The 16,377-nt window shown below is 35.6% G+C and overlaps 1 long non-coding RNA gene across 1 annotated transcript in view; it reads left to right on the top strand.

Moving 5' to 3' along the window:
* LOC109552846 (uncharacterized) overlaps positions 1-16,377 on the top strand; it is a 140,679-nt gene that overhangs the window by 100,689 nt on the left and 23,613 nt on the right. The window contains exon 9 of the long non-coding RNA XR_012324811.1: positions 13,234-13,402. This is a non-coding gene — a long non-coding RNA (uncharacterized lncRNA). The remainder of the gene's footprint in view (positions 1-13,233; positions 13,403-16,377) is intronic.

A 16,377-nucleotide genomic window follows, 5' to 3' on the forward strand; every position in this document is an offset into this window, starting at 1 on the left:
ACAAGCTCGTGGGACGGGACTATGTTAACGATCTTATCTCATTGAATTCTCACAATTTCCTGAGTTATGGTTATTATCCCTGTTTTCCCAGTCAAGCAAAAGGAGCTTATGATCTTGCCCAAATTCACACTGCTAATAGCCGGGAGTATTTAACTATAGAGCCCAAACAAATGTACACTGTATTATACTGCCCTCCTGTAAGCCCCAAAATTTAAAGGCCACTTGTCCACGTGGATGGGAATGACAGAGTTCTATCAACAATTCTAAAAAGAAGAAAAAGGAAAAGAAAAATTTAAACGAAGACAAGAGGGCAATGACAAAACTTGGTAAATTATTCACTCACTTTTTTAGAGGTGTTTAAATTATCTGTGAATTATCTAAGAAATAGTTGGCCTTATAGATACCTCTGTACTGTTTTTGATCATTGCTCTTCTGAAAAAATTATTTTAAAAGTTGTTTGAAACAACATAAAAGCCACAAAGATAATCTGTTTCAGTTTTGAAACCTGTGTCAGTTTAATCTTGGTGACTCAAATAGCAAGCCTCGATTAGAACTCAGAGCTCTGGACTTCTTGTTCAACTGCTCCCACTCTTGGGAACTCCTAATATTCATGAAACTTAGACTAGAACTCATGGAAGTAGCAACAGTAGTGCAAGCATAGCTAAAGAAAATGAGTCCATTTGGGAAGCCTTATCAAAAGAGGAAAATGTTCTTTCCTTTCATCAGCTCAGGTGATTCAAGCAAACTGTCAACTTATGTTTCCATCATAATTATTTCCTTCAGCTGGACTTACTACTTCTCCCATCAATGAAGTCACTACATGCCTACAAGGTTGTAAAATCAAGGCCCATCCCTGTTGCTAAAGTTTACAATCAAAAGAACACAAAGAACAAACACAAAAATAAGCTTCATCACACAGGGCTGACAAACTCAGGAAAGATCTAAGACTTATCCATTATGAAAACCTAAAGAGAAGGGTTTGTTTCAGAAGAGGAAGAGATGGCAATGAGATGGATATTAGCATTTGGGCTTCAAATGTCTAGAGCCATTGAAAACATGGGTTTCTTTTCTACGTTACGACTGTTGAGAGCCACTTGGTTTCATTCTTTTGCAGAAACGCATTCTGCCTTTTGGAAGGAAAAACAATGATCTTCAGCTCACTGAATTATTCAGAGATAACATGGAGCATTGGAAATCACAAGTTCCCTGATACAGCTCCATGAAATTAATAGTCAGGCTCTCAGTGCCATACTAACATATCCAAAGTGACCTAACCAAGTCATCTCTCATGCTACATTTCTGTCCCTCTCAAAATATGTGAATTACTACAGTTATAGTAGGGTGACTCTTCAATCCTTATAGTAAGTTTAAGAGATATACAAATCGACTGCCAGTAATTAGTTTTTTGGTGTGTGGTAGCCATCATCAATCTAAGAGCTCTACACAGAATTCATGTAGACTGAACTAACTACCTGATTTGTTACTGTATTCAAATGGGAAAGAGCATGCAAAGTCCTTTGCACAGAGCTTTCTACATAATAAAAACTCAACAAATCTCAGCTATTATTTGATTATTGTTAGTTTTTCCTGGTCCTCCCTCTGATGTTAAACTTGAAAGAAACACATTTGTGAAATCATAGGTAAAGACAACTAAATCTGGAGAAGTCTATTAGATTACAAGACCAAATGTGCATATTAAGGGAATGGGGGCAGGGAAGAATCTAAGAAAATTTCACAACCTCTCTTCCTGATTCATTTTAGTGTTAACAACCCTGTCAGGAAATTCCTCAATTATTCTAACCTAACTACCTCATACTGCAATTTATTTCCTCATGTTCTGACTTCAATGGAGATAGAGAACAGATGGTCACTCTCCTTTGCATAATAATAGTAAAAAAAATGTTTTGTGGGTTCAAAGACTTAGTAAATCTTTCCTTGATTATTTTCTTCACTCAACAAATAAGTCTAGTTCATTAAACACCATCAGTAGCAGTATGTTTGAATATAGAAGACAAGTGTTAAATATCAAGAAAAGCTTGATATACATCACTATTTATGTGCACAAAACATCCTCAAATTTGGCTATTTTGAGCAAGCATCTGTATAAATCATACAGCAACAGGATAGCAAGTGATTTCTTTGAAGATCTCTTTGAAGAAGAGATTTCTAGGAACTAAATGCAAAATAAAATTAAGAAAATTCTTAAGTAACCAACAGTAGGATAACTTCTGCAAAAAAAAAAAATGATTGGGATCAGTTCTGCCACATTTTTAAACTCATGTTCAATTTAAGAGAGATTTGAATAGTTTTAGATTAATTTACCTAGGCTAATATAAGCTTCAGAACAAATGATAGAGTGTTATATTTTATGGAGACAAAACAACAAAATTCTGGATAAAAAAATAATACACATCATTAAAATCTTTGATAAGACTGATGAGAAAAGACATCTGTTGATTTAGCTGACAAGACTTGAGAACGCATCCAGGATTGAGTAGATGAAAACAGAAATGTTTACTAAAAAGTAGCATGTCTAAAACACAGTCAGGACATTTTTACGTATACTTAAAAAGAGAAAGAACGATTTCTGGCATCAAAAGGACAGTTCATTCATCTGCATCTTCAGGAATTGAATTTTGTCATTTTATGTTTCTCCTTTCAATGTTTTTTTTCCCCCACTAAATTTGTTTTTGACAGCCTCTTTCCCTCCTTCTCGCTTTCAAACATATCCAGCAAATTTTGAGCTTTAAAAAACTGTTCTAGGGCTTCCCTGGTGGGGCAGTGGTTGAGAGTCCACCTGCCGATGCAGGGGACACGGGTTCATGCCCCAGTCCGGGAAGATCCCACATGCCGCGGAGCGGCTGGGCCCGTGAGCCATGGCCGCTGAGCCTGCGCGTCCGGAGCCTGTGCTCCGAAACGGGAGAGGCCACAAAAGTGAGAGGTCCGCATACCGCAAAACAACAACAACAACAAAACTATTCTATTATTAAAATCAAATTCTATTACTGGTAACCAATCCCTTACATTTTAGAAGTTATTAGAATTCAATCTAAAAAGTGTGAATAGCTTTTTTTATTCCTTGGGCGATGGGATAAAGTGTTCATGCTTTATGAGTCTCATCTCATTTTCACAAGAGTTGGACAAACCTATACACAGGGCTGAGCATCACATATTTTCCAGGTTTGTTTTTCCACAAATTTATAGTCACTCAAATCCAACATGCTTTTTCTTAGGAAATATTCTTAATTTTCAGCCTGTTCATTTTCAGAAAAATGTAATCCACTTGTAAGAATCACCTCACAAAGTAATTTAAAAATCAAATCTAATTTATTTAAATGGAAGTTAAATTCACTTCTAAAAAACAAATTATCTTCTCCCTTTCAAATATATAACCATCCCGCCTGTGTGAGAGATTTGTTAAAAAGAACTCATAGAAACAACATATCCATGTTTTTGCTAACAGAATATGCCAGCTTCTTTTTCCTAATTCTTGAATATTTTTCTCGTTGAGTTGTCCTATAGCTGTTCTATGTAAAAGTAAAACTTTCATCCACCAGTGGAAACAGGTGAACTATGTATGTGTCCAAATCTGAGTTTATTTTAGATAAAGAATTAAAAATAAACTCTAAAGGACTCCTTTTTTGAAATCCCAGATTATGTTAGATCCTTCTTCTGTATATTTTAATGATACACCGTACTTGTCTTTCAACATAAAAAACACAGTCATAATTTTTAAAATTACTTTGAGAAATTAGTTATTTAATCTCCCTCTCCCCTGGGAGAACCTAAATTCCATGGGGGTGGGTACCTTTTTCTCTTATTCTAGTACATTGCTGCATAAAGTAGGCATTCAAATATTTATTGAATGAAAGAATTAGTTCATGAATTTCAAGTTTCTGATATTTCGTTGAAATTAGAAATAATCCCTTATGGCTCTAAGAAATGGCCTTTAGAGGAGGAGGCAAGATCAAGATGGCAGAGTAGGAAGACCCTGAGCTCACGTCCTCCCACAAACACACCAAAACTACACTACATATAGAACAGCTCTCTCTGAGAATGGCCTGAGGACTAGTAGAAAGGCTTTCTACAACCAAGGATACAACTGAGACTGGTAAGAGGGGAAGAGAAACAATCTCGTCAGGATCCACAGGAATCCCTCCCCAAGCTGACAGCAGGTGACCCAGAGGAGGAGGGGCATATCACAAGCTTGGCACTCCACCCTAAGAAGCAAAGGATTCTAGCCCCACATTGGGCACCTTGGTCCGAGGGCCTGGACCTGGGAAGATGAGCCCCCTTGCCTGGTCTTGAAAACCAGTGGGGCTTAGCAGAGGACTACAGGAAACTGAGACTCCACTCTTAAAGAGCATGTGCAGAGAGTGACTCCCTCTGGGTTCCAGCACAGAGACAGTAGATTGAATGAAAAGTGCCTGGTGCTCTGAAGACCATACAGGGCTGCAGCTTCTGTTTCTCCGGCTCCAGCCCCACTACCTGCCAAGGCAGTGACTGCTATTGCACTATGGGAGAAGCCATGGCTTGTGCTGGGCTGTGGCTCCAGCCCCTCCAGCTCCAGCCTCATATCCCACCAAAGCAGTGACTACCATCACGCCCAAGGAGAAGCTCTGGCCCAGCTCACTTAAGATCCAGCTCCCCAACCAAAGTCACAGGGCACATGCAGACTGCACAGGAATGCTCCCACACAGAGATACACCTTCAAGACTAGGATAGGTAACTGTTTCACCTAACTTCATATAGACAAACAGAGAAAGTAAAACAAAATGAGATGACAGAGGAATAAAACCCAGGAAATTATACAAATGAAATGGAGATAAGTAATTTACCTGATAAAGAGTTCAAAACAATTGTCATAAAAATACTCACTGAACTTGGGAAAAGAATAGAGGAACATGGTGAGAACTTCAATGAAGAATTAGAAAATATAAAAAGAGCAAATCAGAGCTGAAGAATACAATAACTGAAATGAAATGTACACTTGAATAAATTAACAGCAGGTTAGGTGATACAGAAGAATGCATAAGCAAACTGGAAGGCAGAATAGTGGAAAGCTTCCAATCAGAACAGCAAAAAGGAAAAAGAAAAAAAAAGGAACTCTTGTGCACTTGGTGGGAATGTAAATTGCTACAGCCATTATGGAAAACTATATGGAGGATCCTCAAAAAATTAAAACTAGAGCTGCCATATGACTCAGCAATTCCACTCCTGAGTATTTATTCAAAGAAAACCAAAACACTAATTAGAAAAGATACATGTACCCCTATGTTCATAGCAGCGTTATTTACAGTAGTCAAGATATGGAAGCAACCTAACTTCCCATCAACAGATGAATAAATAAAGAAGAAGTGGTGTATATATATACAATGGAATATTACTCAGTCATAAAAGAGAATGAAATCTTGCTGTTTGTGACAACATGGACAGACCTGGAGGTTATTATGCTTAGTGAAATAAGTCAGACAGAGAAAGACAAATACTGTATGTTTTCACTTATGCGTGGAATCTAAAAAACAAAACAAACAAAGAGAACAGAACAGAAACAGACTCACAGATATAGAGAACAAACTAGTGGTTACCACAAGACAGTGGGGTCGGGGGAGGGGTGAAATAGGTGAAGGGATTAAGAGGTACAAACTGCCAATTACAAAATAAATAAGTCATAAGGATATAGTATACCGCACAGAGAAAAGAGTATGTTATAATAACTTTGTAGAATAACCTACAAAATACTGAACCATTACGTTATACACCTGAAACTAATAATACTATAAATCAACTCTACATCAATAAATTTTTAAGGAGAAAGAAAAAGAAATGGCCTTTAGTAAACTTGATTCATGGCACTAAAAAATTCATTTGGACCCCTAATACTATTTCAGCTGTGTGATTGAACATAATGCTAGTAAGGATAGAGAAATAGATATTTTTCTCTGGTTCATTAAACACTTCTATAAATGATAGAAACTGACTGCCCTGATAGTCTCTTTTATTTTAAACAATTAAAAAAATGGTTGGGTGACAGTTCTGTCACAGAATAGAGTTGTTCCATTAAGCATCTCACTATAAAATGATTCTGTGGTGCTAATCATATCCCTAGAGATGTATATAAAGAAATTTCTTCATGTTTCTCTGCCCTTACATGTCAGAATTGTAAAGTCATTCTGTTATATAAATTGTGCATCACTTTATGTTCATTGTAGCCATGACAGTGTAAAATTAATTAAGGGGCAAATCCCTGGAGCCCATTAGCTTTCATCTTCCCTTTGGGACCAATTACATAAAGAAAATAAGCTCCCATAAACAAGTGTTTTTTGCTCATCTCATCTCTCATTTTGTCTTAGTAAACAGGAATATTTACTTGGACTTGTGAACTTTTGAACAAGGTGTCCTGCTTCCAAAAATATTTATTTGGATTCTGGCCCACTGACAAAAAAAAAAAAAAAAACAGAAGCCAGAAACCAGCCTGGGTAATACAGTTATGCCAAAACTTATCTGACTGTCAGAAGGCAACCCATGGAGGGTCAGGTCCACAAAACATTTCTCCGTTTCTTTAAACTCAAACAGTGCTGGAAAAGTTCCAAATGTTTTGCAGGGCTGGAGAGCTAATGTTCTAATTCTATTAAAACATATTAATGGGACTGTCCTTTCTCATCAATACCAGTTAATCAATCCAAAGAGAGGTATTGATCACAAGGAGTTATCTCAGTTATAGCAATCTTATTACTCCTATATAATTTAACATAAAACTAAGGAGCATCCAAGACATTGAAGTACATTTGTTTGAAGGGCAACTGGAGCACGAATGACTTGTTTTCCTTGACAGCTCTAATAAAGCCTTCAAAAGCAATGCAACCCAAACCATCAGTGGCTTCCTTTTTTTTAATACACAGTTAAAGCCTTCACTAGCCTCTCCAGTGAATGATTTGACAGAATAAGACTCTTGATTTGAACCATATTACATGGTATATTAGGTAGAAAATGCCAAGAGCAGAAGGCAATCATCAGATGCGGGATCCGTGAAGCAAATTTACTGAAACTGTCAGTAAATTTACTGGATCATTGCTTTTGGAATTCCATATAAATCATGCAGGTCACTGTATTTAGAAAAAGTATGTAACTGCCTAAATGCAATATCGAAGAATGATAACGGAATGCTCCCTGAAATTACTTTTGTTGAGAATGACCTGCCTTTGCTTCAGCTTTTCCTTCAGATCCAGTCAAATGTGTTTCAATCCTTATTCAAATAAAGAGTATGGGATAGCTTTTCAAAACCAATAACAGAAAATTGCTTTTGGAAAGCCAAACAGAATACACCTTCACTTGCGTACCTTAGCACATAGCCACCACAGATCATAGTCCTACAACTAATTTCAGCCAGCTCTCCAGCCAAAAGTGCTTATGAACAGCAAATACCCAATAACAGAAAGTTGCTGCCATCTACAGTCTTCATGAAACTTTATCCTAAATATTCAAAAATTTTTCTGAAATCACAAAGAGTCCCTATTTTAAACAGATTCAACGTATCAGTCTATATTCCCAAAAAAGAATACATGAGAAAGCACCCTGTTCATTAAAACCTTCCAGATGATCTCTGAGATTTCTTATTAGTTGGACTTGATCTTTTAAACCCAGATGGATTTAATTTTAAAAAAACAAGTAGTTAAAACCTAGAATAATTTTAGTAATTTAGCTTTCTTGTACCAAGTAATATATAAACAGCAACAAATATCTCTTATGACCTTATCTATATTTTCACAGTGGTCTTAATCATCATCTAATTAATTTTTTCCTCTTATAACCACTTAATTAGTAACATACAAATTACTGTTAAATGCCAAGTGGTAAAATGATTAACTGCTGAGAATCTGAATTGAGAAGGCTTATCTTCAAACTCTGGCTCTACAGCTTATCAGTGGTATGACATTGGACAAGGAACTTGGCATCTCTATGCCTCAGTTTCTTCCTTATTAAAGTGGAGAAAATACCTATTCTGTAAGGGTATTGTGAGATTTAAATTTAAAAATTCATTAACAGCACTAATAACAGTCACTGACATTTAGCTCCTTAAATGTTAGCCTTGTCATAATAAATTCTATTGTTATGAGAGTAAAAGTCACATATGAAAAGGTAAGGAATGGTACTTCATTATCTTATCTCTATGTGTGTATGTAAATGTGTATGTAAAGCTCTATGTGTGTATATTATATATATATACACAGAGGTGTTATCTACATTCCCATAAGTCAGCATAGTAGGTATTTTATTTATTATAAATAAATATTTACAATAATTATAATTATATTATAATAATAATTATAATAATATTTATAATTTATTTATATTATATTATATATATAATTTATTTATATAATATAAATAAATATTTATTAATAAGCCAAAGTATTTTATTCCAGTGGTTCTCAAACCTGGTTGAGCATTGGAATATCTTTGGGAGCCCTTAAAGATTGTGGATGCCCCACTTCATTCCAAGATTCTGATGTTCACAGGCCAATTTTTTTTTCAAAGTACCCCAAGTGACTCTAATATGTGGCCAAAGTTGAGAACCAGTATTATATATTCAGTTGTACATTTTTATTGTATAACATAAAAAATTAAAATAAGATAAATTATTTCACCTATGCACATGAGTTGAAAACTTGTTATGATATTCATCAACTGTGTAGCTAATTTTACCATGCCCTGTATATTGTTTTTCAATTATGTCTATATTGAAAACATTTATTTATAAAATAAACCATTTTCCTAGTTGTTAGCACATTTTGACAGTGAAGTGGAAAAAAATCATATTTATTTTTACCTATCAGCAACACCACTAGAGAGCATTCTATTATTAAAGCATACCTGCTTATTTGATTGAAGCATTTTAGCTGTTAATTAATGGTTTAAAAAATTGGGAGATTTCTATAAGCCTGATTCTTACAGGCTTTAGCAAGTTACCCTAGCCAAATTGGAGTGAACACTAAAGGCTAATTCCATATTTGTAATCTGATAAAAAATGGGGCAAGAAAAGTAAAAAAGAAGTCATCATAGTCTATAAAGTTTATCATTTTACATTTCTACAAGTGCATTTTTAAACCACAAGATAATATTTACAGAGGCTGTGTTGTATCTGGATTCAGTAGCAAAGATCACTGTAAATGTTTATCAGTTTAAAAAACACATCCAGGTTTATGTTATAGACAAGTTTCTGTATTCAGTGCCTCATACCATAAAAATTACTCAAAATGTAAAGTTTTTATGATTCTAACTGCATATCTGAGTTAGTTCTAACAATTTCAGCACGGCTAAAATAATGCTCTCTATTACAGTATGAATATGAAAACATAGTACCAAATTAGAACCTTTCAGTAGCAACCTTCATCTTAAAATGGAAATTTTTAACAAATGATTTACTATTTGCCTAGCAATGCTCACCTAACAAATACTGGTATATTTTACATTGCAAACAGATGCTTTTCTACTTCTTCCTAGAGTATGCATTCTAATATGGTCTATGTAGTCGACATATAATTCAGACATTAAAATTACAAAAAAGAAAATATTTCACTCAAAGTGCCAAATTAAACAGCCGAGGGAGGGAAGTAGGCTTCTCAAATATTAGCAACCTTTAGGTTGCTTAGGGTAAAGCATGGCATAATTACTTACATTTTGTGTGAATTTAATGCACTAAACACACACACGCACGTGCACGCGCACGCGCGCACACACACACACACACACACACACACACAAGCAAGAGTTATAAATATTACAGGAAAGGTCTATACTCCAAACTAGAAGAAAGGACAATGTAGGAAGAATTTGCCCAAATAATTTTTCAAAACCTGCCTCTATTCTTTATAGTTTAATGCCACAAACTGTAAAAAGCTAAAATCAATAAGAATTGACTCAAAATGAGTGTTTCAAAAGCATTATAATGCCTAATAAGTTTATAACAAAATGAAATAGCTATCATTTTAACTGTCTCTGTATATAAATCTACATGATGATAGAGATTAGGCAGAATTATGCTAGTATCAGAACGATAGAATTTTAGGGTTACAGTTATAGTAAAGACCATGTAGTCAAGTATTTCTCAATCTTTTAAAGCTATGACAGTTTTTGAGAGATAATAATAATAGCTAATAATTGGATAGATGTTTTGGAGACTTATCATGTGCCAAATGCTGTTCTGTGTGCATGATGAGGTAGCGATTATTATTTCTCAGCTTTCTAGGTGAGGAATATGAGAAACAGAGAGGTTGAGTAACTTGCCAACTACTACCTGGCCTGGCCAGGCTTCAAGCCTGAGGAGCTGGCTTCAAAGCCTAGATTGGCATTCCCTACAACATATGGCAATAACAAAAATATGTTCTCTATCAATATTTCTATTTTAAAAATAGGTTTTTAATTTTTTCAAGTATTTTATAATATTTAGTATACCTTTTGCAACAATTACACCCATGAAATATTCTTATACTCCTCCCTTACTCTCCAAATTGAAAATCATTGCTCTTGTCCAACTTTCCTGTTTTGCAGATTCATATTTTAGGAATACTATGTAAACACTTATATCGGGTGATGAGCCAAACACAAACTTTTCCTCAGTGATATTTTCAAAAATTGCTATATAAATGAGTAAAAGGTGTTAAATTTAATAAAAGATGGAGAAGTATCTGATCATTCAAAAAGCAAAAGATAACCTGAAGGATTTCTGATAGTAGCATTAGACAGGATCTTAGAGAATGGATTGGACTTAGATAAATTTAAATGGTTGATAAAAATGTTCCAAGTACACGGAAATTATGAGTGAGGGGCAGAGAAGGGAAAGTGCATGATGAATAGGAAACAAAGAGTCAAGTTTTTCAGAAACAAAAAGTATGTAAATATATACAGGAAGAAATAATGTTGAAAGTAGATGAAGGAGGTTCTGGAAAGTTAGACAATTCTGTAAACAAGGATATTTGAGGTGGATGGGTATAATAAGACAAGAGCTCGGTTTTAGGCAAGTAAATCTGGTAGCAATGTGTAAAATAGATTGGTATGCTCATAAGATACACCTAGTAAGAGAACTACAAGAATAGACGTGGAAATGGATCATATAGGGGGAAGAAGAAAAACATACTATAGAATTAGAATCCATACGTTTTGAGAAACAAGTGGATAGAGGAGTCTCAGAGGACACGGAATTCAGGAGACAGAACCACTGTGAAGATGAAGGGCCATCAACAAAAAAAGTAAACGCAAGAGAACAGCAGATATGGGAAGGTAGACCATAATTTCAGTTTGAAATGATGAATTTGAATGGTCAGAACAGTCAGGGGAAGATATCCAGCAAACATTTTTTAAACATTGCTTTGAAACTCAACAGCAAAACCAGGGTTGGGGACACAAATATAAGTATTATATTAGTTACAGATTCTGTTATAAGATATATAAGAAGATACCAAGGTAAATAGTATAGAGTGAGAAGAATAAAGAATGAAAGTAGGTCCTTGGGAAACAACTACATTGAGGAAGATAAGAGATAGAATTGAAAAGAGGAGTCATCAAAGAGAGTGGAAATTCAGGCAAGATGTAATTAGGAAGTTATGGGTGGGAAGAGTTTTGAGAGAGTATGAGGTAAAGCCTGAGGAAGTCCATTGGATTTGTTAATAAGTTACTGACATCCTTTGAAAAGGCATTTGTGGTGGGCAGAATAATGGCTCCCCCAAAGATGTCCACATCTAAATCCCTGGAACCTGTGTGAATATGTTACCTTACATGACAAAAGGGATTTTGCTGATGTGATTAAACTAAGGATTTTGAGATGGGGTGATTACTCTGGATTAACTGGGTGTGTCCTAAGTATAATCACAGGGTTTTTACAAGTGAAAGAGGGAGACAGGAGAGTGAGGGAAGGAGATGTGATGATGGAAGCAAAGCAGAATTTGCAGTGATGCAATTGCTGACTGGGGGCCATGAGCAAAGGAAAGCGTGTGGCCTCTAGAAACGGGAAAGTCAAGGAAAGTTACTTTCTTCTAGAGCCTCCAGAAGGAACAGCCTTGCCAAATTTCGATTTTAGTCTCATGAGACCCATTTCATACTTCTGACCTCCAGAACTGTAAGATAATTACTGTGTGCTGTTTTAAGCCACTAAGTTTATAGTAGTTTGCTACAGCAGAAATAAGAAACTAATACATTTTGGTTAAACTAGTTGCCACTCCATCTAGAAAAAGGGTACAGATGAACTTATTTACAAAACAGAAGTAGAGTCACAAATGTAGAAAACATGCTTATGGTTACCATGGGATAAGGGTGGGGAGGGATAAATTGGGAGATTGGGGGTGACATATACACACTACTATATATAAAATAGATAAACTAACAAGGACCTACTGTATAGTACAGGGAACTCTACTCAATACTCTGTAATGACTTACATGGGAAAAGAATCTTAAAAAGAGTGTATATTTTATAACTGATTCACTTTGTTCTACACCTGAAACACAACACCGTAAATCAACTATATTCCAATAAAAAATTTTTTAAAAAAAGATAGTTAAAAAAAAAACAGCTAGTTGCCACTTTTCACATAAACTCTTGAGCTATAGAGTTAAGAAACCTGAAATCAAATCCCAACAGCTCAAGTTACTTAACTTTTCCATGCTTCAGTTTCCTTGTCTATAAAGTGAGGGTAATAATAGTACCTACTTCACAGGCTTGTTGAGAATATTAAATGAAATCATACATGTGAAATATTTGGATTAGTGTCCAGCACATAGCAAGTGCTCAATAAAGTTTGTTATTATTATGCCATGTGATGAAGGGTTAAGGAGTACCCTAACTAACAACAAAGAAGTAAGGCAGTGAGACCTGGAGAGAGCTGAGACTTGTAGAAGCTCAGTGATCTCAAGGTCACCAGACTACTTTGAACTGACCCAAGTCATATTCCCAGTTATGTTGGCCTCTGGTCCAACAGATCTTTTGCACTATAATACATTATTTGTGGCAGAGACTGCTAACTGTCCCCTTCACTTTAGTAATAGAATTCCTGCATTTTTCTCCTGGCATAGGGTCACAAAACAGACTGCTTTTTACATTCTTCCTTACAAATAGATGCCTCCATGTGTCTATATTATGATCAGTGGGATGTAGCTAGAATTGAAGTATTCCACTTCTGGGCCAATCTTCTAAAGGGAAGATGTTTGATCTCTATTTTCTCCTTCCCTTATTCTAAAGGCTAGAACATGGGCAAAGTGCTAGTGAAGCAGCTCCAGCCATGCAAGAGAAGACTTCACCCTAGGAGACGGTGGACAAGAAAAAGAAAGGAAACCAGATTCCAGGATGATCTCATTGAACAGGGCTAACCACTGCCTTGGACCATCCACCTACCTCTAGACTATCACATGTAAGAGAAGCAACTTCTATTTTGTCTAAGACACTTACCTGATCCATCTTCTATATACTTATACTGTTTCTATAATTAATTTAATTAAATAGAAGGGGAAAAGGGAATATAGAGCAAAAATAGAGGAACCCTGAGGCTTCACATTGATAAATCTAATCATTACTCTAGGAAAACATTGGAAATCTCTTTACTGAAGGGTAATAAAAATATTGATCATAACTTTAATTGCAAACACATTATGTTCCAGGCACTAAGTTTTTAGTATACCTTGTCCCATTAAGCTCTACTGTATTTCTAGGAGGATGGTCGTAATATATCCTCATTTTCAGATAAGAAAGGTGAGCCTTAATGATATTAACTAAATTGCCCAAGGTTACATGAGTAGAAAGTAATAGAGTTGAGATTTTTAACCAAGGCTGGCCAAATTCTACAACCCCAGATCTTCCTTACTCTATATCCTGCCTCCCATGGAGGAATAGTAAATAATTTATTAATTTTGGAAGTAGCTAAGGTACTAAGACTATCACATGTACTTTTATATTATATTACTGCCAAGCAGTTGTGATTTTTTTTTTCTACTGGGAAACATACTTTACCTTTTCTTTCACCTACGTTTTATGGGTATCTGGACATTTTTTAAATTGGGAATGTAAACTTGAGCTACACATCTTATGTGCACACACATACACAAACACATCAAACTTTTCAAGTTAACAGTGGGGTCAGCTCGCTCAAAGTGAGGGAACAGCTGTATAGGTTTTGGAACCTAAGCTGATAATTGCCCTCTTGCTCAAAGGAGCCAATATTAAGCAAATTATAATTTCAAATTATTATATATTCTTCAAATAGACATTCTTCAATCAAACAGTTACTAAAGATTATTTCTGGAAACTGAAGCCTATCTCCTAATTACATGTTTTTTGATCTTTGAATGAGACTTCTCAAAAAAATAGACTGTAGTTTTGTTTAAAGACTACCCAGAAATTTCAGTCCTTTTTCTAAAGCATATTATTTGCTTTGAGTATAATATATATAGTTGGGCATGAGTAAATACCACTAATTTGAGATTTGATTTCTAGACCGGCAGTCATTTCAGGAAAGGACAGCAAAACCTGATTGTGAATATGCTATTGACATTTGGGCCTCTATTCAGGAATATAAAAATTCTTTCATTAGACCTATATCATCGGGCTTCCCTGGTGGCGCAGTGGTTGAGAGTCCGCCTGCCGATGCAGGGCACACAGGTTCATGCCCCGGTCCGGGAAGATCCCACATGCCACGGAGCGGCTGGGCCCATGAGCCATAGCCGCTGAGCCTGCGCGTCCGGAGCCTGTGCTCCGCAACGGGAGAGGCCGCAACAGTGAGAGGCCCGCGTACCGCAACAACAACAAAAAAAACTATATCATCAAAACCATGTAATATGTTACAAGCAAGCTACAAATTTGGTGTTCAGTACTAAATTTAATGGAACTCAAATCTAGGCCCATTGAAAGAGTTATTTGAATACAGATAATTTCAGATTTACAATCAAAATTTTGTTCTTGCCATAGACTGGATGTTTGTGTCCCCAAAAATTCATATGATGAAACGTAATCCTCTCAATGTGATGATATTAAGAGGTGAGATCTTTGGGAGGTGACTAGGTCATAAGGGCAGAGCCCTCTCGAATTGAATTAATATCCTTGTAAAACAGACCCTAGAGAGCTTCCTTGAGCCTTCTGCCATGTGAGGACACAACAAGAACATGGGCGTCTATGAACCAGAAGGCCAAAACATAGACCCTGTCATCATGGAGCTCTCAGTCTATTGGGGGAGTTGATTTCTAATCAGAGCACTATGAATAAATGTTAAATCACAGCTATGATAGGTTTTATGATGGAAAGATTAGATTGTTATAATAGGACAAAACAAGAATACATGATATTTCTCTGAGGGAGAAATGTTTAAGCTGTGTACTAAAAAGTTAAAGAAATTACCAGAGAAGAAGATGAAGGCTTTTGGAACTGTATGGGGAAAGGAGAGAGCATCCAAGAAATTAAAAGGAAGACAGTGTGGATCTTGGGGCAAGATGAGGTTGGAAAAGAAGTCTGAGCCAGAATTGGCAGGGCTTTATACACCATGTTAATGATTTTAGTCACTGTCTTGGGAACGATGGGAAGCCAATGGAATGACGGGGGACATAAAAATTCCTTGTTCTCCACTGTCCCAGAGAAAGGGAAGCCATGCCGAAAGCAAAGAAAAACAAACAAAAAATTATCTTGATGACTTCTTGGCTATTTAGGGATTTTTAAAAAGGTAATTGTGACTATATATGATCTCACCTTGAGGGCTAACTTTAGAACTAACATCCTCCCATCACCACCACCACCCCTTCCCATTAATATGTCTGCCACTAGATGTGTACTCTAGAAGTACATAGAAGGCAAAATATCTGACCAAGTTATGAGGGAAGTTTAGAGGTATTATATTCTGATATTAAATTGTACTTTGTCATCAGCTGTTGACTTATTCCTTTTTCCACAGCTGTCTTAGAATAACCTCCTTCTTTTTAAAATTCTCACTTATTTACCATGGTTCCCCAAAATTTGAATTACAGAATTTGTGAAAATACAGCTACAATGGCTATTAGGGAATAAACCTTAAGAGTAAGTTTTCCAGTTTGTTCTAAATATCTTGATAAGTTGTAATAAGGTTTTATTATGTATAAAGTGTGGGAAAATTATATAAATTTACTAATATAAAAGAACATAAGACAATTGCCTGAGAAAGTTATAAAGAAGTAAATAAGTTCCTTTGTGAATAAAACAAAGAAATAGCAGTGTGACAGGCTGGAAGAGACCTGAAATATACTTCTAAAGTTTTAATTTTGTGAAAGGATTTCAGAGGAGATGGAAAAAATTAAATGGGTTTACAAAGATTATTCCAAATACTTAAAAGTATTTTATAAGACCTTCATTTCAAGTGATTATAAAAAT

This window comes from Tursiops truncatus, chromosome 12 (genome assembly GCF_011762595.2).
Source record: "Tursiops truncatus isolate mTurTru1 chromosome 12, mTurTru1.mat.Y, whole genome shotgun sequence".
NCBI lineage: Eukaryota > Metazoa > Chordata > Mammalia > Artiodactyla > Delphinidae > Tursiops > Tursiops truncatus.